Source organism: Homarus americanus, unplaced genomic scaffold (assembly GCF_018991925.1).
Source record: "Homarus americanus isolate GMGI-L3 unplaced genomic scaffold, GMGI_Hamer_2.0 scaffold23617, whole genome shotgun sequence".
NCBI lineage: Eukaryota > Metazoa > Arthropoda > Malacostraca > Decapoda > Nephropidae > Homarus > Homarus americanus.
The window spans coordinates 3478406-3499556 of NW_024720711.1; the positions used below are offsets into that span (position 1 = coordinate 3478406).

The 21151-nt window shown below is 42.0% G+C and overlaps 1 protein-coding gene across 1 annotated transcript in view; it reads right to left on the reverse strand.

Moving 5' to 3' along the window:
- The window catches only part of LOC121860820, a gene marked incomplete in the record, with an annotated part of 94260 nt that extends 82122 nt beyond the window's left edge, over positions 1–12138 (reverse strand). The window contains 1 exon segment of the mRNA XM_042358207.1: positions 11671–12138.
- Positions 12139–21151: the final 9013 nt, after the last annotated feature.

Genomic DNA, 21151 nt, shown 5'->3' on the forward strand with positions numbered 1-21151 from the left:
TTAAGGGTGAGAAATATATAAATAACCAATAAATGATAAAATGAATATCCATCAGAAATACTATATAAATTATTAATGAGAGACACTTTTATATAATATACATAAAAATAATACATAAATTATCAATGAGAAAGAATTTAAGAAAAAAACAAGAATGAAATAAATAAATAATTCACAGTAAAGATAAAAGCTGTTGTTGATTTAATAGGGAATAAATTGACTCAGGTAAAACACATTAGGACACAGTGGGAAGGTGTAAACATTAAATATATTCCATGAAACACTAGGGAAAAAAAAAGTGATTCCAGGAAATTATACAAAATTTCGGAGAGACGTTTGGTGTGTGTGTGTGTGTGTGTGTGTGTGTGTGTGTGTGTGTGTGTGTGTGTGTGTGTGTGTGTGTGTGTGTGATACATATATAACGGCAGGTGCGATATCGTTACCTCAAGAACACCTGGGCAGTAATTTTCACATTCATTCTTCTTCTATTTATTATTATTATTATTATTATTATTATTACTACTATTATTATTATTATTTGGTTAGCGACAAAAAATGGCTCAGCAAAATCCCGCACCACACTATAAGACTCCGGTACTCAAGGAGGCAGACTGACAGACACTGTACCCAACCACATATGTTTCCCCAGCTGTAAAATAAGGTGCCCATTTATAACTAGATCTAATAAGTGTGCTTCGGGGCTTGAACCAGCGACCTTGGGTAGAGATTGTAAGCGCTCTATCCATTCATCCACCGCATGTTAATAGTTTAGTTACTCTGACTCTGAATTACCGAAAAACATTTAAACAGACGATCTCATTAAGGGGAGTAAGGCCAGGTGAGGTAAGGCCAGGTGAGGTAATGAAAGGTACCAAGTTGTAATTCACCTGAGAGAAACGACTCCTACATTTGTTTTAACTTTGGTGGTTGTGTGGATATAACATTCTCTTCTTGTTTTAAGGATCGTTAGTTCGTGCCTGGTCGAGAGTAATGCCCTCCCTAGGTGTTAAAGATTAGTAGACAGTGTGCTATATCCACCTTGCCTCTAACTAACCTCCGCCAGGCCTGTGTGATCCACTTTCGTAATTGAAAACACACACACACACACACACACACACACACACACACACACACACACACACACACACATACACCAACAATTTCGGGCAGCATAAACTCACTATACACAAACAATGGAACAGCTATGTGATGTGTACATTATGATGCAAATGATTAATCTATATGCCGACAAACAGTCAACTGGACACTTTGGTATTTACAAAAAGATAACGCCATCTCTCTCTCTCTCTCTCTCTCTCTCTCTCTCTCTCTCTCTCTCTCTCTCTCTCTCTCTCTCTATTGTGTTAAAAGATACCATTAGTTTCCGCTTTGGTTAATATTGGCAGCATTAAATTAACTTAGTATTGTAAAATGAGTTGTTAAGTGGTATGTAAAATATATGCGGGGGTTAATATCCTACCTGATGGTTAAAGTTGGTTAAGTTTTTGGTATTTTTGATGCATAATAGAGAGATGGTAACTGTTAGGTTAATGTGTCTGGGGTTAATATTCTCTATGGTGATCAAAGTTTGGTTAATGTTTGTATTTTTGATGCATAAAAGAGAGTTGGTTAATGTGTCTGGGGTTAATGTTCTCCCTGATGGTTAAAAATGGGTTAATGTTAATATAATTTGATATTTTAAAGTGATTTAAGTGTTACGTAAGTGTGTTTGTGGTCAATGTTTCTCATATTGGTTAATGATGATGATATTATCTTGTACTCTTAACTGGAGGGTGGAGAGGTCAAGGTGGAGGGTGATGAGGTCAAGGTGGAGGGTGATGAGGTCAAGGTGGAGGGTGATGAGGTCAAGGTGGAGGGTGATGAGGTCAAGGTGGAGGGTGGAGAGGTTAAGGTGGAGGAGGTTAAGCTGGAGGTGATGAGGTCAAGGTGGAGGGTGATGAGGTCAAGGTGGAGGTGGAGAGGTCAAGGTGGAGGTGATGAGGTCAAGGTGGAGGTGATGAGGTCAAGGTGGAGGGTGATGGTCAAGGTGGAGGGTGGAGAGGTTAGGTGGAGGGTGGAGAGGTTAAGCTGGAGGGTGGGAGGTCAAGGTGGAGGTGGAGGGTCAAGGTGGAGGGTGATGAGGTCAAGGTGGAGGGTGATGAGGTCAAGGTGGAGGGTGGAGAGGTTAAGGTGGAGGGTGATGAGGTCAAGGTGGAGGGTGGAGAGGTTGAGTAGATAATGGAGTCAGAAGATAATGGAGAGGGGGAGAGAAGAGGAAGAGGAGGAAAACGAAGACGGAGGAAAAAGAGGGAGGAGGAAGAGGGAGGAAGAGGGTAAGAGGAGGAGGAAGAGGGAGGAAGAGGGTAAGAGGAGGAGGAAGAGGGAGGAAGAGGGTAAGAGGAGGAGGAAGAAGAGGTAGTTAAGTAGAGATAGGCAGGTAGTAGAGACGGGTCCATAGAGTGGTCCACTGATGGTCCGTGACGCTCCTGGTGGCCAAGTGGAGGCCATAAATCGTGACCTCGCGAGACATATGGCCCTCGCGAGACCGACTAACAAACCAGACCAACGCCAGGTGAAAGGAGTCTATGACCTCTGATATATTGGCGAACCCGAACAGATTTTGTCAAAGATCTATGGTGAAATCTGGAGGTGGGAATGATTTACTCTATGTCGAAATCTGGAGGGAAATAATCTATCTAATAGAGTTATTGTAAAAAAAAAATTTGAGAGAGAGAGAGAGAGAGAGAGAGAGAGATATGCTCAACGCCAGACGAAGCTTCACTCGTGTCACGCCCCACGTCCTCTGAAATCAACGTCGTCTGGACCATAAGCGACCTGAATTTATTACTGAATAACTCTTCCCTCCTCTCCCTTCTTTCCCCCTCCTCTTTCCTCTTTATTTCACACACTTTCCTTCACCTTTCCTCTTCTAACTCTCTCCTCTCTCTCTTCCTCTTCTCTTCTCCCCTTACTATTCCTCCTTTCTCTTCTTTTCCTCTCACTTCTCCTCCTCCTCTTTTCTTCCATTTTTCTTTCTCTTATCCCTTCCTCCCCCCGCCTCCAATTCTCCTCTCTCTTCACCTCCTTATCCCTTCCTATTTTCTTCACCCCTCCTCCCTCTTCCTCTCCTTCTCCTCCCTCCTCCTAAGGAGTGAGGTGTGGTTTGTCTTCCTCTCCTCATCCTGTCCTCCTCTCATACATTATTCTCCTTGTCTCTTTATCCATTATTCACGTGTTTTGGGGTTTTTCTTTTCATTTTTTACCTTTTTGTGTTTGCGTGTGTATGTGTGTTTAATAATAATAATAAACATAATAATAATAATAATAATAATAATAAACGGTTTATTAATAGAGTTGCAGCCGGTGGCTGAAAATATACAGACTTACATTTGATTTAGACATAATGATATAATATGCGTTGAATACATTTACAGGGCTGTACAGTACAGTGTGTGTGTGTGTGTGTGTGTGTGTGTGTGTGTGTGTGTGTGTACATTTATACGCGTGTGTGTGTACGTGTATTAATGTCATACAGATAGACATACAAACAGACACACATATTTTATATTTCCATTAACTCTCATCCAAGGATTCGACCCCACGTCATAAAAGCTGCCACGTCGAAGGTTATTTCCACTCCGCCACCAGCCTCTAAAACTAAGCCCTCTGTGGGACCTCTGGCATTATGGTTACTGTGTGAGTCTATACCTGTCTTGATTACACCTGTGATGTTTACGGCTCAGGTGTGTGTCTGGCGTGGTGGTGTCCCCTTATGAATCCCCTCCCCTAAAATGACCTTTAAAATTTCCCTAAAATCACTCCTCAAACTCCCTACAAGTACTTGAAAATTATCCTAAGATCACCCATCCTCACCCATCCCCCCAAAAAATAAAAATTACATTGTTCTCTTAAATTTCCCCCAAATAATTCCCTAAAACTACATTATTCCTTGAAATTTCCCCCAAAATAATCCTCCTAAAGTAATAAAAAATTCCCTAAAATCCCCCTTGATACCTCCACAAAAACTCGTAAAATCCCTTGCACCTCCATCTAAAAATTCCCTCCAAGAAAATTTCCCCCAGTGCAATGTTGGAAACGATCACACCAATATTTCTCGATATCAGAAAATTGCTATTGAATGTTGTTGCAGTATTGCATCGTCGCCGTCGTCGTCAGCCACAGTAGGGTCAGTTATCTCCTCCTTGATGAGATTCACCCACTGTACGTCAGATCTGTCAGGAGGTCGTTTGTAAGCGCTGACACACAAGAGATTATTTTTTCACGCTGTGGTGTAAATCTGTCAGTCAGTCAGAGACCCCTAGTGGCTTGTGGTCCTGGTTTAATAATAATAATAATAATAATAATAATAATAATAATAATAATAATAATAATAATAATAATAATAATAATAATACAACCCTGGGAATAGTCTCAAATTATCTTACGTTTATTTTCTTAAGGCTAACTTGACTTTGATTTTTAATACAGATTCCATGTTAAAAAAAATATTGATCACTGTTGTATTTAATCCCAGACGAACACACAAACATTCGTGAGGTCTTTTGGATCACCTAAAGATTAGACACCCAAGTTGAGTTAGACCTGACGATTAGTTAAACACCATAATGCTACCTGGAGGATTAGGTTAGGTTAGGTTAGGTTAACGCTAGAATGTTTAAATTAATCTATGAAACAAACTGGGGGTGTCTAATCTTCAGGTGATCCTCCGTTCCATTTCCTTCCTCATATCCAAAATAGAATTGAGAACACATCCAACTCTTTATTTGGTCTGGGCGCTACAGGGAGGCCAGGTGTTGGTTCACACACACACACACACACACACACACACACACACACACACTCGCCTGAAGATGTAAGGACGTGTCTTGTTGGTTCACTTAAGCGGAGACATAAACACAGTGGCTATATTATCATGGAGATTACAATGGGACTCTACGGTAATTAGATATGCTCACCTGTACCACCTGTTGTGTAGTGTAAACACCAATGATGTCTTAGGCAATGTTAAAATACATATTAGAATGCCATGAGAAGTCTTCACCAATCAGAGGGTCTTAGATAACCTCTCACCAATCACAAAGCGTTTCCGATAATCGTTCACCAATCACAGCGTCTTAGATAACCTTTCACCATTCATAGAGCGTCTTAGAAAAATCTTCACCACTCACAAAGCGTCTTAGGCAATCTTTCACTAATCATAGAACATCTTAGAAAAATCTTCACCAATCACAGCGTCTTATATAACCCGGGTTGTGGTGGGCCAGGCAGTAACAACAGTGGATTTTGGTTATAACAACACGAGCTGTTTACGAATACCCAGAAAGGATCAATATTCCTATGTAATCTAATATGACTACTTAAGGACTTCCAATTTATAATACTGTAAAGATATGGTAATTACTGTACCTGAACCTGTACTTGTGTTATATGATAGTGACTGTACCTGTAATTTATACCTGAATCTGTACTTGTGTCACTGTATTGCAATTACCGTACCTGTACTTTATTCCTAAGTTTGTAATTGTCTTCCTGACAAAATAATGAGTTAGTCTACTTGTTGCTTAAAAGTAATGTGTATATTTGTATTATATTGTAATATTCAGAATAGACTAAAACAGAACATACTGGAGCATAACAGAACAGAACATACTGAAACATAACAGAACATACTGGAGCAGAACAGAACATACTGGAGCATAACAGAACAGAACATACTGGAACATAACAGAACAGGACATACTGGAACATAACAGAACATACTGGAGCAGAACAGAACAGAACATACTGGAGCAGAACAGAACAGAACATACTGGAACATAACAGAACATACTGGAGCAGAACAGAACAGAACATACTGGAGCAGAACAGAAAAGAACATACTGGAGCAGAACAGAAAAGAACATACTGGAGCAGAACAGAACAGAACATACTGGAACATAACAGAACATACTGGAGCAGAACAGAACAGAACATACTGGAACATAACAGAACATACTGGAGCAGAACAGAACAGAACATACTGGAACATAACAGAACAGAACATACTAGAACATAACAGAACATACTGGAGCAGAACAGAACAGAACATACTGGAACATAACAGAACAGAACATACTAGAACATAACAGAACAGAACATACTAGAACATAACAGAACATACTGGAACATAACAGAACATAACAGAACAGATAGGCTCCTCACGGTTTGCTTTCAAGTTACTCTGCACCAGACAGAGAGGCAAATAGATTATCATACACTAAGCTCCTGTATATACCGACCAGGACACGAAGGTCTTTGGCGTATGTCTCTGTCGTCCTGATCAAAGACTAAACTTATTGTACAGTCGCTTACACTTCTACCTGGTACAGTGGCTGGTGCGTTTTGTGAGATGTGGCAAATCTGTGTTTGTTTACATCGTATTTTAAAACGGTCAGAATGGCGCTAAGGAACCTCGCAATAGTAGCCAGACTTAGGATGGTAGATAAAGAAACACAGCATTGCCACATCTCACAAAACACACCAGCCACTGCACCAGGTAGAAGTGTAAGCGACTGTACCTCCGAGTAAAGAAATTATTTAAGGTGGAACAGTTTTAAGTCTCCATAACAAATACGAATTTATTCTTCTAAAAATAGTATCTCAAGTTGGTTTCCTAGCAATTCTATTTCCGTAACATTTCCAAAATTGATCTCCCAGGTATTCTATCTCCACAACGTTTTCGAATTTCAGCTCCCAACATTTCTACCTCCATTACCTTTCCACCTTTCCACCTATTCCACTTTTGTGTAGGGGTGAACAAAGAGGGCACAGAAACCTCAAAGACTCCGCATAATAAGAGAGAGAGTGATGAAAGGGGAACTAGACAACGTGAGAGTAATAAGTATAATGTTCAAGTATTATACATATACCTGTGGATAATGACAGGTGTTAAGGGGACATTATTATCATGTGTGTGTGTGTGTGTGTGTGTGTGTGTGTGTGTGTGTGTGTGTGTGTGTGTGTGTGTGTGTGTGTGTGTGTGTGTGTGTGTGTGTGTGTGTGTGTGTGTGTCCTTGTCGCCTCCATACAAATTCACCACACACACACACACACACACACACACACACACACACACACACACACACACACACACTTTCTTAGGGTAACATAAAGGTAGAAAGTGTCGAAAAAAAAAACGAACGCATTAAATACTAAGATTATGAACACTGACTAATAATTTCATTTACTTCACTATGAACACTGAACATTTAATTCACTGTGAACACTGAACATTAACCTCCTGAGTTCCCTGGGTCGACGTCTGTATTATTTTACAACTGATAACTTCTTGGGGAACATTATCAGAGAGAGAGAGAGAGAGAGAGAGAGAGAGAGAGAGAGAGAGAGAGAGAGATAAGGGGTAAGAAAGGCCGTCATCAAATACTAAAGGCAGCCGGGCTAAGGTACCTCTCCAAGGGGCTTAGAGAGGTAGGGAGCGGCTATCTCTCTCGCCTCACATAACTTGGAGATAATGTCGTTTTGGGGGTTCCATCATGGGTGGTTCGGTACTGTTTTTGTCGTTTTAAGGGGTTCTGTTAAGGGTTCAGGGGTGGTACGGTACTGTTTTTGTCCTTTTAAGGGGTTCTGTTAAGGGTTCAAGGGTGGTACGGTACTGTTTTTGTCGTTTTAAGGGGTTCTGTTAAGGGTTCAAGGGTGGTACGGTACTGGTTTTGTCGTTTTAAGGGGTTCTGTTAAGGGTTCAGGGGTGTTATGGTATTGTCGTTTAAAGAAAAAACAATATCGTACTAACCCTTGATCCCAGATATCTTTAAAACACACAAAACAAAATATTCCTACCACCTCTGAACCCCAGATATGAACCTTTAAAACACATAAAACAGCATCATGTCACATTTAAACCTCGTATATGAACCATTAAAACAACTCTTCATTTTATAACCACACACCAAGTTTTCTTCACCTTTGCGAGTATATATATTTTTTCACCTGTTAACTAGAGATATGAGAACGTATTCACCTGCCTCACTGAATCACAGGTGCAATGAACGATTCCCAAAGGTTCCGAACGTTTAATTTTCCCCTCAACTGGAGATGAGAGAACGGATGTAAATGGTTCACTTAATCCGAAACACAAGAGGAAATTTTCCGAATAATTTTGACCATTAATTTTCCTCATTTAACTAGTGATGTGAAAGAACTTATTTGACTGATTCACTCTAGTTATGACAATAAAAGATGGCGTCTGTTTTGCACTGAGACTTGAGCTTAGCTAGTTGAATGACCATATTTGAGTTAATAGGAAAAAATAGGCTCGAGTTGATAATATTAGTGTAAGTTAATAGCCAAAATAGGAATTAAAGTGAAATATTAGTTTGAATTAATAGGACGGGGAAAATGTAATGGATTTTAAAGAGCAAACTTGATATTGGTTTAAAATTGTCGAAATTCAGCAGATCAGAAATATGTATTTTTTTCACACGAACTGTATCATTCTCCCACACAATCTATCATTCTCCCACACTATCTATCATTCTCCCACACTATCTATCATTCTCCCACACTCTATCATTCTCCCACACTATCTATCATTCTCCCACACCATCTATCATTTTCCCACACTATCTATCATTCTTCCACACAATCTATCATTCTCCCACACAATCTATCATTCTTCCACACTATCTATCATTCTCCCACACTACCTATCATTCTCCCACACAATCTATCATTCTCCCACACTATCTATCATTCTCCCACACAATCTATCATTCTCCCACTATCTATCATTCTCCACAATCTATCATTCTCTTACACTATCTATCATTCTCCACTACCAATCATTTCACACAATCATCATTCTCACACTATCTATCATTCTCCCACACAATCTATCATTCTCCTACACTATCTATCATTCTCCCACACTACCTATCATTCTCCCACACTTTCTATCATTCTCCCACACCATCTATCATTTTCCCACACTATCTATCATTCTCCCACACTATCTATCATTCTCCCACACTATCTGTCATTCTCCCACACTATCTATCATTCTCCCACACCATCTATCATTTTCCCACACTATCTATCATTCTCCCACACTATCTATCATTCTCCCACACTATCTATCATTCTCCCACACTATCTATCATTCTCCTACACTATCATTCTCCCACACTATCTATCATTCTCCCACACTATCTATCATTCTCCCACACTATCATTCTCCCACACTACCTATCATTGACTCACATTATAACACGCATCTGAAGGCATGGTTTCCCCTTCCTTGATAGCTCGTCCCGTGTCGTCGTCTGGGCTGTATGACACGGAACGGAACTTACTGCTGTCACTGGCACACGATAAAAGCCAGGCAGATGCGTGTATCATTAGGAAGGGAGGAAGGGGGGGGTGAGCATTCGAACGCCAGACACTAGTATGCATGTGTGTGTGTGTTGGCTAAAAGGTGGAGGGAGAGAAGAGAAAAGGGGATATGTTTTTTTTATTTAGTACGGGCGATGGTATATGAGTGTGTGATGTTACTTATTGTTCCTGAGTGTTCCAGTCTGTTCCGTGTTGTTCCAGCGTTGTTCCTGGGAGTTTCAGTTTGTTCCTTGTTATTCCAGAGAGTTCCTTGTTGTTCCAGCGTGTTCCTGGGAGTTCCAGTTTGTTCCTTGTTATTCCAGAGAGTCCCTTGTTGTTCCAGCGTGTTCCTGGGAGTTCCAGTTTGTTCCTTGTTATTCCAGAGAGTTCCTTGTTGTTCCAGCGTGTTCCTGGGAGTTCCAGTCTTTTCTATGTTGTTCAAGCAAGTTCTTTGTTGTTCCTTTGTGTTCATTTTTATTCCAGTGAGTTCCTTGTTCTTCCAGTTAATTCTTTGTTGTGCCATTGTGTTCCGGTAAGTTCTTTGTTGTTACAGTGAGTTCCTTGTTTGTTCTAGGGCGTTTCTTGTTGTTACATCGTGTTTCTTGTTATCTCATTATATTTCTTTTTGTTCCAACGCATTCCTTGTTGTTCCAGTAAGTTCCTTGTTTGTTGCAGTGCGTTCCTTGTTGTTCCATCGTGTTCCTTATTATATCATTATATTTCTTTTTGTTCCAACGCATTCCTTGTTGTTCCAGGACGTTCCCTTCCCACCTCACCAATTATAAGATACCCTAACAAACTAATTATTCCGTCCCTCACGATCGTTAAAACATTGTCTTCTGTTTTCTTCCCTAGATTTTCCCTGTACGTGAGTCGGTAAGTATTCGTGAGTCACCTACATGAGTCAGTAAGTATTCGTGAGTCACCTACATGAGTCAGTAATTATTCGTGAGGCACCTACATGAGTGGTGTGTAACATATGGGTCTACGAGACACATTCTTCTGAACTGATCACAGCTTTTTCTTGTCTATTTTGTGGTTAGGTTAGGTTAGGTTAGCGTGAGGGTAGATTAGGTTAGCGTAGGTTAGGTTAGCGTGAGGGTAGATTAGGTTAGCGTGAGGGTAGATTAGGTTAGCGTGAAGGTAGGTTAGGTTAGCGTGAGGATAATCAAACTTACGGTGAAAGAAATAAGCTGGGGGCAGGGCACACAGCTTGAGGTAATCTGGAGAAAGTGCGGTTATCAGTAGCAATCATAAGCTTAAGGAACGGTAACTACTAACACCGTACCTGTAATTATCTCCGTGTGTAATGATCACCAGTAGAGTAATTACCTCCCTTCACATACGCTTAACATGTCATCAAAAAACGCCCTTATCTGTTATCTCAAGTAGCTATTAGTCTATCGAGAAGCTTGGATATATTAAACGAAAATATGTCAAGAATTAACTCCAAATGTATATCATTAAGCGTGGGACTTCGTTATCGTTAAGCGTGAGAACGTTATTAAAACAAATAGGTAGATTGTATAACGAACAGCTCTTATTCACGATATACGGTGATAACGAACTCGGTAGCTTTGTAAATTGGGGAACAGAAATGTGTGTGTGTGTGTGTGTGTGTGTGTGTGTGTGTGTGTGTGTGTGTGTGTGTATGTGTGTGTGTGTGTGTGGATGATTCCCCTTCAGTATGACATCTAGTGGTAACAAAATACAAAGGTTCCATCAGACTATAGTATCTTTTTTTTTTTGCATGAATTGTGGTGATGGAACAATTGTGGTGATGGAACAATTGTGGTGATGGGACAATTATGGTGATGGAACAATTGTGGTAATAGAACAACTCTGGTGAGGGGACAATTGTGGTAATAGAACAATTCTGGTGATGGGACAATTATGGTGATGGAACAATTGTGGTGATGGAACAGCTGTGGTGATGGAACAACTGTGGTGATGGAACAATTGTGGTGATGGAACAATTGTGGTGCTGGGACAATTATGGTGATGGAACAATTGTGGTGATGGAACAGCTGTGGTGATGGAACAACTGTGGTGATGGAACAACTGTGGTGATGGAACAATTGTGGTGATGGAACAGCTGTGGTGATGGAACAATTGTGGTGATGGAACAACTGTGGTGATGGAACAACTAGGTAATAGAACAACGATAACATGACCAAAAATAGCAATTAAACATGAGACAGTGAGATATAAACACACAGACACACACAAAACAGATACATAACTACTGTTGACCTCAAAACATATCACCGACCCAGCACTGACCTTTTCCATCACCGGGTCAAGTTTAGCGATGACCTATTCTTCTTTTCCCCCTTGATGGTTTAAGGTCACATTATCGAGGTTTTTGTGACCTTTTGTGGCACTTTAATTCCGGGTTCTTGTGATGCCCTAAGTGCTTATTATAGACTAGATAAATAGGCCTTTATTGGACACTTACGATCACTTTCTCAAAACACTAATTCCCGAGATGAGAGTTGAAGGAAAGTGAAGGTTTTAAGCACACTCTAACTTCCTTCTCCTTCTCTCTCCTTCTCTCTCTCTCTCCTTGTATATACTTTCACAATGCACCAGGTAGTGTCCGAGAACCACCACAGTCCAGGCTCAACACAATGCTCAGCCACTATAAGTCTTAGAAACTTTCTACGAGGGTTTTGAGAGGTTGAGGAGCAAGGAAAAAGTTGGTTCGCTCGAGGATTTGCGGATGACGCGGGGGTGGGTGTTGACAGGACGGCGGCCAGCTCGCTACTGACGCTCCGTCCAGCCTACGGGAGTGCTGAGGAGGGCGGGGCCTGGTGGTGGTGGTAGTGGTGGTGGTGATGATGGTGGTGGTGGTAGTGGTGGTGCTAGTGGTGCTAGTGGTGATGGTGGTGGTGGTGGTAGTGGTGGTAATGGTGGTGGTGATAATTATAGCTGTAGTGATGATGGTGGTAAATACTTGTAGGAATACTGGTAGTTGTAGTAGTGGTGGTGATGGAAATGGCTGTGGTAGTATTAACTTTAATGATGATGATGATGATGATAGTAACAATAATGACAGCTGGAGTGGTAATGGTGGTAGTAATGATGATGTCGACAGTGATGATAGTGAGATAGAGCGATCGTTGTTCTTGTGGTGGCTATAGTGATACCCGCCCTACAACGTTGATGATGGTGATGATAGTGCAAATGGTGATTGCAAGCAGAACACAATCCACCCCCTCCCCTCCTTCCTCCCTCCCCTCCCCACCCTCCCCCCTCCCCTACCACCTTCCCCAGTCGTAGCTGTTACTGAACCAATTGCTTTGGAAGTACTGCAGTATGGTGCCGTGATGGTGGTGATGGTGAAGGGTGAATATACCATTACAATGTGGGTAATGGTGATGGTGTGTGTGTGTGTGTGTGTGTGTGTGTGTGTGTGTGTGTGTGATGTAAGTATAGTGAGGATTATGTACTAAATTACTTAAAGTTTATAGTCACCATATTCCTGATAGTGACGGGAGACAATTTTGATAGATAAGAAAAGAAAAGGAAAAGTGACATTCACCATAAAAGTTAAATATAACCTCACTGTATCACTATCAGAGACTTTATAGTGGAATTAAATTGTAAAAAAAAATAAAAATAGTGAAATATAGTGTCACAATCACAAATACAAGTTCAGATGGTGAGCTACATTCCCCATCAACACTGTACCACAATATAGTGTCACCATCTGAGTCTTATAAAGAGAAATTCACCACCATAATAGTGAAATATGGTGTTAACTTCACTATACTAACTATACCCGGCAATATTACAACGCGATATGGTGTCAGTCACGATCTTTGTCCTTTAGAGAGAGAGAGAGAGAGAGACGTAAATTCTGTTTTGATAATGAAATGTTTGTTTTAGTATACATTGTGTCCAGACAAATGGAAGATGGTCTCATTTTGTCCAGCTGCTGTCAAGGATATTGGTGTGGAGAGTGAGGGAGAGTGAGGGATATTGGTGGGGGAGTGAGGGGGAGTGAGGGAGAGTGGAGGAGAGTGAGGGAGGAGGGGGAGGAGGGGAGAGTGAGGAGAGGAAGGATAGTGAGGGGAGGAGGAGAGTGAGGGAGAGTGAGGGATAAGTGGGGAGTGAGGGGAGAGGAGAGTGAGGGAGAGTGAGGGATACAGAGGGAGGAGGGAGAGGAGGGAGGAGTGAAGGATACAGGGGGAGAGGAGAGTGAGGTGGATTGTGGGGGAGTGAGGGGAGAGGGAGGGGAGAAGGATAAGGGGAGGGAGGGGAGAGGAGGGATGTTGAGGGGAGAGTGAGGGAGAGGAGGGATATTGGTGGGGAGGAGGGAGAGGAGGGAGTGAAGGATATTGGGGGAGGGAGGTGAGGAGGGAGAAGGATATTGGTGGGGGGAGGGAGATGGAGGATATGGGGGATGAGGGGAGGTGAGGGATATTGTGGTGGGAGGGAGAGTGAGGGAGAGTGAAGGATATTGGTGGGAGAGTGAGGAGAGTGAGGATAATGGTGGGGGTGAGGGAGAGGAGGGGAGGAGGGAGAGTGGAGGGGAGAGGAGGGATATTGGTGGGGAGTGAGGGAGGAGAGAGGGAGAGTGAGGGAGAGTGGAGGGAGAGTGAGGATATGGGGAGGAGGGAGAGGGAGGAGAGTGAAGGATATTGGGGGGGTGAGGGAGAGTGAGGGTGTGGGGGAGGAGGGAGAGTGGGGAGAGTGAAGGATATTGGTGGAGGAGGGGAGAGGGAGGGGATTTGAGGGAGAGTGAGGGAGAGGAGGGATGTTGGTGGGGGAGGAGGAAGTGAGGGGAGAGTGAAGGATATTGGTGGGGGAGGAGGGAGAGTGAGGGATATTGTGGGGGAGTGAGGGAGAGTGGGAGGGATGTGGGGGAGGAGGGAGAGTGAGGGAGAGTGAAGATATTGGTGTGGAGAGTGAGGGAGAGTGGAGGGATATTGGTGGGGGGGGAGGAGAGGAGGGGAGGAGGGAGAGTGGAGGGAGAGTGAAGGATATTGGTGAGTGAGGAGAGTGAGGGGATATTGGGGGGAGTGAGGGAGAGGAGGGAGAGTGAAGGATATTATGGGGAGGAGGGGAGAGTGAGGAGGAGGTGAGGGGAGGAGATATTGAGGGAGAATGAGGAGGTGAGGGGATGTTGTGGGAGAGTGAGGAGAGTGAGGGATATTGAGGGAGAGTGAGGAGAGTGGAGGGATATTGTGGGAGGAAAGCAAGGGCGAGACAGAGAGACAAAGGCGGAGAGTTGTTGAGAGAGAGAGAGAGAGAGAGAGAGAGAGAGAGAGAGAGAGATTGAGAGGTGGGAGAGACAAAAAAGTGAGTTAATGAGAGTGAGAGAGGGGAGAGGAGGATTGAAAACAAGTGGAGTGGGGGTAGTTATTGTTAGAGAGGGATGAGAGGAAGAGGAGGGGGGGTAGTGGTGATGTGAAAGTGAGAGTGGGGGAAGAAGATGAAGAAGAGGAGGAAGAGAAGGTCAATGAGAGAGAGTAACAGGTAGGAGACAACTGGAGAGAGAGTGATAGGAGAGTGGGGGGGGAGGCAGTGAGGGGATGGACGATGTGGAGAGGGAGGAGAGGGGGAGAGTGAGAATAGGGAAGAGGAATAACCAAAATGGTAAAGGTGTGGGGAATGATAGAGAGAGAGAGGAAGAGAGAGAGAGAGAGGTAGCTATTACACTAAAAATAGGCTAACAATAACTATTTTCCTACCATAAACGCACAAAAAATAGGCGATTATAAACTTTCTATTTTCTTCCCTACAAAAAAAAAAAATGTTTAAACAAAAAATCGCAAACTACCACAAGAGGTTAAAATTGGTGTTGTTAAATTAGTATTAAAATGGCCGGGGAAATAAAGCGATGTCGGCCAATCTCGATAGCTCTTAGGCAGATAAGTCGAGGCAAGAAAAAGCTATACCATTACCGATGAGAAGCCTAGAGCCGGAGAAGGAGATAGGCTGGGGATATACCAGGTGATTGGTATACTCGAGCATATATCACTGAGCGAGATTTGGGGATATGTCGTGAATATAACGGGGTTGAGGGGATATATTGCTGGTGTATCGGGGTTCGTGTTGATATATCGGTGAATTATCGGGGTTCGTGTTGATATATCGGTGATTTATCGGGGTTTGGGGAATATATTGTGGGTATATCGGGGTTATGCTTCGAGGTTTTTTGTTAGTTTATCGGGGTTCTTGGATATATTTCTTGGATATAACGGGGTTGTTGGGTATATTTGGTGAGTATAACGGGGTCTCAGGGTATAAAGTATAACCGTCCCTCGGGAGATATATTAGAGAGAGTCCCAGGGTGATATAGCTGCGATATAACAGGATCCGCGACTATATATACCGCTATATCGAGAGAGAGAGAGAGAGAGAGAGATAAAATATGCTATGGGTATAACGCCGTTTCCCTCAACCATCATATAACGGTATGACAAGAGTAGTATACCAGTCATACCTCACCCTCACGTAGATATACTCCTGACAGTTATTTGTGTGCGTATACCCAGGGAAAGAGAATATGCTTACCGTATAACATATGACCTGAGAGAGAGAGAGAGAGAGTCATCACCTCAGGCAATGTCCTACACAGTGTATATTACAAAGACGATCCCTTGTGACTCCAGGCATGTTATTCATAGGATGGACGACGGGTTAAGTGGCCTCATTAACCACGTTGGCTGCATCACTAGTGGAGGCTGAGGCTCTCCTGGGAGGAATAATCATCTTTTGGAAATTTTTTTTAGAGTGATGTCTTTTTTTAAGGATAATTATGCGCGCGCTCTCTGTCTCCCTCTCTCTCTCTCTAGACACGATCTAACAATCTCTCTCTCTCTCTCTTGCTCATTTTCTCTATCTCTGTCTCTATTATTCTGTATCTCTCACTCTGTCTTTTTCTCTTCTCTTATCAACGCACTTTCTTTTTTCTCATTCTCTTGTTTTCGTCCACGCACTCTCACCATTCCCATACACACTCTCACAACGTTCTACACACTTACTATCACACATTAGCATAATCCAAAGACACCTTGCGTCTCCCCACTCACACACACACTCCAATTCTCAGACACACACCCCATACGCTTCCTCACCCACCTCACACACTCACCACCTCCTTCACTCATCACACACTCACCACCTCCTCCCCACCCATCACACACTCACCACCCCCTCCTCATCACACACTCACCCCACCTCCTCCTCACCATCACACACTCACCACCTCCTCACCCCACACACTCACCACCTCCTCCTCACTCATCACACACCACCACCTCCTCCCACCATCACACACCCACCACCTCCTCCCCACCCTCATCACACACTCACCACCTCCTCCTCACCATCACACACTCACCACCTCCTCCTCACCCACACACTCACCACCTCCTCCCTCACCCATCACACACTCACACCTCCTCACTCATCACACACTCACCACCTCCTCCTCACTCATCACACACCTATCACCTCCTCACTCATCACACACTCACCACCTCCTCTCACTCATCACACACTCATCACCTCACTCATCACACACTCACCACCTCACTCACACACCACCACCTCCTCCTCACCCACTCACCACCTCCTCCTCACCTCACACACTCACCACCTCCCCCCGTCTCCTTTCCCCGTAATGATCGTCAGCCTCTTAAGCCGCCAAACTTTGATGCCCAGTATTTGTCAAGTTTTTTTTATTAAACTTTCAAGTTTTTTATGCAAAACAAACTTGAGTTCTGGGTATTTTTTGATGAGTTAATTTGACAAAAAACACCAAGATTCCAATTTTTTTTTATTTATGAAATATGTGTAGTGTTTGTGTTTGTTTTTCAAGGAACTTATGAATCAATTCGTGTTTGTTTTTCATGGAACTTATGACATGAATTCAGGTTTCTTTTACACAATATGAGACATTCAATTTTCTTGACAAGCAAACATGTGTGAAAAGAATAAAAACATATTTTCTTTGGTTAAATCTAATAAGATAAAATTTTCTTCGTAATAAAAAAATATAATTAAATAATATTTGTTCCTGAATATTTTTCCTCGTGAATATTTTGTTCATTAATATTTTCGTCCTGAATATTCTCCATAAGCTGTATCCCCCCCACCCCACCCCATGAATATTATTTTCCTTCTCAGACGATCCTCAAATCTTACACACGTCTTCTAAGGTAATTTAAATGCGGATTATCTTCACCTGCTTCTTACTGACCATAACCACCTCAACTTTGACCCCAACTTTTGACATTGTGGAAAACACATTGTCCATAAGTTTCAGGGTTTTTTTTGTAACTCACGTGACTCGACTTTTACACGACCTCGATTATTCTGTTAGTAAAAATTTTGTTATGTTTCGGCAGAGAGAGAATAATAGGTAAATAGGTTAACATATAGATAGATAGATAGATAAATACTGAAGATAGATAGATAGATATTAATGGACAGAACACAACTAATGGCCGCGGCTACACATCATCGTTTATCAATAACGTTCATGCATTTCGGTCTGATTTTGTCCAACCAATTAGAGATTTTTATACTGGGATAAAAAGAAAAACAATGTGTGTGTGTTTGGTTTGTGTGGGTGTTTTTGTCTATGGTTGAGTTATATGAGTCGTTATTTATATTTTGGTTAGGATATATAAATATTATGTGTGGAGAAATTCATACATTCATACATATATACATACATACATACATACATACACACATGGGGTTACTGTGTGATATACTGCAATAATGCAAAAATAAAAGTCATTAAGCACTCGATTGGGAATATCTGTTTTGTAATATTTTTTTAAAGATTTTTTTAACGTACACACACACACACACACATCCCCCCCCCCACTCTCTCTCAATACCACCATCCAACTCTCCCTCTCCTCTCATCTCGCCTCCTCACCCTCACCACCTCCTCTTAACTCTCGCACAGTTGCTCTCGTCAAAGATAGAGGAGCCTGATAGTGTCGGTGGTGGAGAGAGGAGGAAAAAGCTTAACCTCATTTTGCCTGGAAGGGAAATCAGTGGTAGGGCTAAAACGGTCTTTACCTGCCCTGAGAGCTGGACAGGCTGGTTTATACCATTCTCTCCCCCCCAAAAAAAAAAACAATGATAATAGAATTTTTTATCTTTCTCTCCCGGGGTAATTAAGAGAGTAGGTCCCGTTACTCTCTTAAAAGAAGAAGAAAAAGAAAAAAAGATAAAGAGTAATGGAAGAAAAAAAGAAGAAATTTTTTTGGTTCTAGTTTTTGAGGTTTAATATGTGTCCCATGATTCCCATATACCAGAGTGTTCATTTCCAGGTTAGGTTAGGTTAGGCTGAGTGTATGAGGCACTACACTCTACACTCTTGTTTCCTCAGTTGTAAAGTTAGGTACCCACTCACAGCTGGGTGGCCTGGGAGCGAACCAGTGACTCTTAGAACAGGTGGCGAATGTTGTATCCACTTAGCTGCTGTGTTCCTTATATTATTAATGATTTTTTTTAGTTATCAATTAACACCTGACAGAGTACAGACAGACAGAGAGACAGACAGACAGAGAGACAGACAGACAGAGAGACAGACAGACAGAGAGACAGACAGACAGAGAGACAGATAAAGAGTGAGTGAGAGAGAGACTAAGTCACAGAAACATTAAAATAAGTACACACACAGATCATTAGTCCGTCTGGTGTATAACTAAGGCGAACAGTACTGTATGTATGTATGTATGTATGTATGTATGTGTTTTATTTCTATGTATGTAACTTTGTATTCACCAGGACAAACACTGACAGACAGACACATGCACAGACAGACACAGACACAGACACACACAGACAGAGACACGGTACAATAACTAATACGACCTGCACACAGACGGCCCATCTAACTTACCTCAGCTAAAGTTGTCCTCAGCCACAGCACAAAGTTGACGAGCAATTACAGTTTCAGAGACACACGTTTGTCCCCCACACGTGTCTCCTGCTTGTAATTGTTCACGGCTTGTGTCCACTGTCTCTCTCCCCCTCTCCCTACCGTGGCCTGTAATTGGTTCATAATAGTCTTCTATAATCTCACCTCTAATTGGAACGTCCTTTTACCTCACTTGTAATTGGAAAGCTCTATAATCAGGCATGTAATGGGAATTGTGTATAATTTAACCTGTAATTGGAAAGCTCTATAATGTTTTATTTAATTGGATTTGTGTATAGTTCGCCTTTAATTGGAATGTCTTGTAACATTTACCTATAATTTCGTATCCAATTGGAATGTTTTATGATCCACGCTTAACTGGTGAATGATAGTGCTCATATAATCTAATATATAATTGGGAAGAAGAAGAAGAAGAAGAACAAGAATTAGAACAAAATTAAGAATAAGAAGAAAGGGAAGAGAATAAAAAGAAGAAGACGCAGATGAGGATAAGAAGGGAAGGAAGAGATGAAGAAGATGAAGACAAAGAGGAGGAAGGAAGACCCAGGCATAACTCACCTCAATATCTGTTCCTCCTCTTGTGCCGGATCAAAGAGGTGATGTTATCGAACTGATTTGTGGGTTTGTGGGTCCGAGGCATTGTGGAGTTAATGTCTTTTTTTTCAGAAGATACTCAAGAAAAACAACTTGATTCCCATTTTTGTTTTATATAAAGGAAATCAGGTTTTTTTTTTATATTGATTTGTGGGAATTTGGGTTTATGGGATTGTGGAGTTAATTATTTTTTCCGAAGATATCTAAGAATTTTGTGTTTAATTATAAAGGAAATTTTGTGTTTCTAAAGTTGATTTGTGGGATTGTAGGATCGTGAACGCAGTTAGGGCGACGAAACATGACGACAGTGACTAGAAGACGTCATTAGAATCATGTGTGTGTGTGAACCTGACAACAATGTGCTTCCCAAAACCTAATATAATGACAAGAGGCACAACGAACCCAGTCTCCACAGTTCATTAAGTACGAGTGTTATATATCGGCCTGGCGAATTAGTGTGGAAAATTGTCGTGTATCTTGACTAGGGCGAGCAGTTTAGTGTGACGTGAGTTAGAATGGCGAATTATTGCAGCGTTCTGTGGTTAATCTCGACCAGTCTAGAGCAGCAGCAGCAGCAGTTAGTGTGAGTTATATATGTCGGTGTCTAGGGTCAGTTAACACTTGCCAACTAAGGTAAGCTGTCAGGTATTTAAATTGTTATTTAAAGTGTTTTCAGTTTAAAGGGTTGAAGACCATTATGGTAACTTATATAATGGAGTACTCCACTAGTAATGGCGTCTTAGTCTGACCAACCACTATTGACCTATGAATGAGAGCGACCTGAGTGTAGAGTTTGAATGAAAGGGAATACTCATGGTATGTGTTTGTATACGTGTGTTTGTGTGTGTATTGAGGTGTATCGGGGGAGATCATCATCATCATCATCATCATCATCATCATCATCATCATCATCAAAGTTTAATTCGTAATGTCGTGATGGCAGCTCACCACATTACACTGTCTCTTCCAGCACCTCTCAATAGGCTCTTAACACTAATATCATATCCTATATCTCCCCATGTCAGTCAGTCTCATCCTACCCTTGTCTTTCTTGGCTCCGCCTCCGTCATTATCTCCACATGGCCAACCCGCCTCAGTCTGCCTCGACACAAACCTTCACCAATGCTCTCAATACCCAGGTACCCTCTTAGCTCTGAACTGTGTTTCCTGTATTTCTGTGTCACCTTGGCCATGCACCTCACCGTTCTGGTTCAATCCTACGTCAGTCATCCTCTGTAACTGTCCATGTTT